Source organism: Lactuca serriola, chromosome 7 (genome assembly GCF_051521515.1).
Source record: "Lactuca serriola cultivar US96UC23 chromosome 7, Lser_US96UC23_V15, whole genome shotgun sequence".
NCBI lineage: Eukaryota > Viridiplantae > Streptophyta > Magnoliopsida > Asterales > Asteraceae > Lactuca > Lactuca serriola.
Window position 1 is genome coordinate 24,518,435 of NC_136414.1, and position 4,391 is coordinate 24,522,825.

General features: G+C 34.9%; 1 long non-coding RNA gene across 1 annotated transcript; it reads right to left on the bottom strand.

The window, feature by feature from the left end:
- Positions 1-2,861: 2,861 nt before the first annotated feature.
- LOC145062510 (uncharacterized) lies at positions 2,862-3,764 on the bottom strand. The gene is made up of 2 exons (XR_013687584.1): positions 3,286-3,764; positions 2,862-3,170 (listed from the first exon to the last, which is right to left on the bottom strand). It is a non-coding gene; the product is annotated as an uncharacterized LOC145062510 (long non-coding RNA).
- Positions 3,765-4,391: the final 627 nt, after the last annotated feature.

The window sequence follows — 4,391 nt, forward strand, 5'->3', positions numbered from 1 at the left end:
TCAATCCCTACTGCAGATAGAATCCGAAGTTGCTTTGAGTGCAATCAACCATGGAATTTCAAGAAGGACTCCCCGAAACTAAAGAATCAGGGTGAAAAGGAAGAACATTTGTGATAGGTGCTGGAGATGCTCGCCAAGAACCACCCGTGGTTACTGATAAATTTCCTATCAACAATAATTATGCATTCGTATTATTTGATACTAGTACTGATAGAAGATTCATTTCCCAGGTCAAAGCAGAGTACCAAAAATCCATTTAGTCTACCACAACAATCGCCAATCCTAGAACGAAAGTTGGAACAAATAACCTTGTACTTCATAACAGAGTTGTCAATAACTTTAAGCGGATATGACACTATTCAGGTAGTTGTCGACTGTTTGACCAATTCCACCTGTTTCCTAGCCCTTAAATAAAAGAACAAGATGGAGAAACTCATTAGGACCAAACTCAAGGAGGTAATCAAACTAAATAGTGTGCTAATATCTACTGTCTTAGACGGAGATAGTAAATTCAGTTTCATATTCTGGAAATCATTGCAAAGATTCCTAGGAACCAAACTTGACGTAAGTATTTCATCTCATCCTCAAGTGGATTATTAGAGTGAAAGAATGATACAAACTCTAGAGGATATGCTTCGTGCTTGAGTGATGGAATTTGGTAATGCACGAGATACTCACTTACTGCTAGTAGAGTTTTCATATAATAATAATTATGAAACTAACATAAAGACCACTCCATTTGAGACCTTGTACTGGTGCAGATGATGTTCTTCGATATGCTGGGAAGAAATTGGAGATACTCAATTAGCTATAAAACATGCTAGGGATACTCTACACACTGGTCCAGAGATCATTCATGAAACAACGAGAAAAGATCATTAAAATAAAGGAACGACCAAGGACCGCACGCGGTCATCAAAAAGCTATGTTGACACAAGACGCAAAACCATAGAATTCAAAGTATGAGATCGTGTCCTACTAAAAGTCCCACCATGAAAAGGTGTCATTCAATTAGGAAAACGAGGTAAACTAAACCCCCATTACACCGTACCTTTTCAAATCCTGTCAAGAGTTGGTCCAGTGACTTACAAACTCAATTTACCTCAAAAACTTAATAAAGTTCATGATACCTTCCACGTGTTAAATCTTAAAAAGTGTCTCTCTAATGAGAACCTAGTCATTCCTCTCGATGGACTCTAGGTTAAAAATAAACTTGACTTCGTGAAGGAACCGGTGGAGATCGTGGATCGAGAAATTAAAAGCCTAAAACAAAGTCGCATACCTATAATAAATGCCTGATGGAACTCTCGTAGAGAGCCCAAGTTAACTTGGGAACGTAAGAATCGGATGAAACAAAAACATCCACAACTTTTCAGCAGTGCTCCCTCCACTAGGAGAACAAAATGATAGTGGAAAAAAATAATCTAGAACTAATTAATTTCGGGACGAAATTCATGTGACATCCCGTAATTTAGGTCAAAGACTATGAACGATCAAGTTCATAGTAAATCTTTTTGTAATTTGACTCACTGAGTTTTAGTGTATCTAATATAATATAAATGAGTTATTTCAACTATTATAAGATACCAGATTGTATCTTACTTCAAAATATGTAATTTGACAAACAAGTCAAACAGCTCAGACTGCAACCCAAAGAATACGTCTGAAAAACTAAAATTTCGTATCAAGCAGTTGTGAGCAAAGAAAACATTTTTGTCTCAAAGTATACGTTTCCTTATTTCCAAAAATATAAAGAACGTTCCAAACGGTGTTCGTAAACAAAAGATACGACCGTTTTAAAAATCCAAAACCAATATAATACTGATTCTCTTAAAATTGCTAAAAACTGTTTCCATCCGTTGAGGGACTTGCACACCTTAAATGGGAATTCCGAAAGCATTTTTGGACTCAGACTATAGCCTAATATTTAATTTCATATTTGAAATATTTTTAGTAAAAATATTTATAAAGTGGAAGAATCAGACGTTTTCAGATTTATTAATCGCGAAACCTTAAACTATTGATTTCGATATGATTTCAATTATTGGCAATATATTCTGGAAATAATATATTATTATCCAATCCAGTTATTACAACTCTTAACGTACAGATAACACAAAATTTGTAAAATCATATACATCTATATATACATATATATGTTGGGAACGTATTTTTCAAAATTCTATTATGTATTTACTATAATTTTTATAAAACCATATTGCATATGACAAATAGTCAATCATGTATTCACAATGCATATATGATATATAATTAAAATTATATAACGACACTAAATATATAAATGTTTACATATAAGTCATATATTATTTTTCCAAATACCAAATGCTAGTAGATATGAAATAATTTGAGCACTTCTTATGTACAACTATTCAAATTTTTATATATCTCATAAACATACGTTATATATTATTCAAATTTTTATATATCTCATAAACATAGTCAATTTTTAAACAAATGTTTTACAAATTAATAAATTTCAAATTGCCTAACATACGAGTTAAATTTATATAATACACAAATATATAAACCACTGTAATTAACTAGTACAATAAATCATAATTAACTAGTACAATAAATCAATACATACCCAAATTCAACTAAATACATATGCATTGAGTAAATTGTACAAATCAATACACAAAGCTATAAACATAAAACACAAAATATATAAAAACAATCAAACCAATTATATAAAAATCAAACCAATTATATAAGCACAAAGTTAAAAACTAAATACATACGCATAGGAAAAAACTTTTGCTTCAATTTACACCCAAAGAAAATACAAAATATATAAAAACAATCAAAAATCAAACCAATTATATAAAAATTACAGCCAAAAACCATAAAAATCAAACCAATTATATAAAAATTACAGCCAAAAACCATAAGTTTACTTCCACATAACAAAGCATCCAATTCTACACACAATGGACAATACTACACTCAAAGTCAAAAGAAAACGTGTTTCCTTTTCTCAATTGAAGCTGTCACAGGAACAGCCCCTCACACCCTTCTCTTCTACGTTTCCTGTTAATAAACCTCCATATTTCCTTTCATCCTACATCGACAAGAATACTCTTGTTCTTGACTTCGGGTATACCAGCAAACAGGAAAAACAACAACACGTTTTGTTTACTTTTCCTTCCCTGTCAAATGAAACAAACCCAAATTCCCTTCATTATCATTGATTTGCCAGCAAACCCAAACACCCCAATGATTTCTATCAAACAAACAAACAAAATCCCAAAAGTATTTTTTTACCTGTGGTTGATTCGGAACTGCCAAAACAAGGGGGAAACATCGTGATTTTCGAGCAAACACCCCCGAGATCCTCACCTGCGACGAATGTCTGCCGACCGGACTCCCATCGGACCCCCTTTCCCCTCGTTTTCTTCCTCTGCTGTTCCCATCGACCACAGAGATCAGATGGCCTCGTCTTCGCTACTACCGCTTCTTGCAACGCCCGGACCTCACACCTCGCATCCGGAAGCGACGAGCAAAACTTCGCTGCTTCTTCACGCCCTCCGTCTCTTCACTCTCGTCGACCCGGAGACTACTCACTCTTCGCGAATCGACCGACGAAGCACCGCCTGCGAGCTTCATTCTCCTTCGGTCTTCTTTGTGGTCTGCGACGAGCAGGGACCGGATGCAGAGCCGCGACCTCGTGCTTTCCTTCTCGCCATTTTTGTTCATCTGCCTTCGTGTTCATTTTCCCTCTCGTCGCCTTCATCCATTCGTATCTCCTTTTCTTTCATTGCCCGATCAAACGAAGAACACGGGGGATTAAAAAGCCCTAAGTCATTTTAATTAGAAAATGACCAAAATGCCCTCCCTATTAAACCATGTATTCAAAAACCGTCCCAACCCCAAACAATGAACCCATTTGTTTAAAACAACCCCTCATTTGGTAAAAAAATGTTACCAAAACAATCCTATTCGTTAAATTAAACAACCAAACACCTCCTATACTTTAGCGAAATTACAAAAGAACTCATATAGTGTAAGTTTGTTACAAAACGGTCCCGAAAATATTTCAAAGTTCAAGAATTATGTATTGTGTTTTCTCATGTAAAGCTTCTCAAAGGAAACCGAATTTAAACAAATGTAACTCACGTTTCGAGGGTGAGCGCTTACGGCCCCTTTCTAAAACTTTAATTATTTCCACGAAGGGGGGGGGGGGAGGGGATAGATGTGCCTACATATTTCATTTATATAAACCAATTATCTTTTACGCAACATACCATAAATGAAGTTTATACATGTACACATGTTCATTACTTTGAAACATACATCTTTATAAAAGCAATGACATTACACTTTTACATACATATAGACCTGACAATGGGGTGGGTTTGGAGCTAATCTAC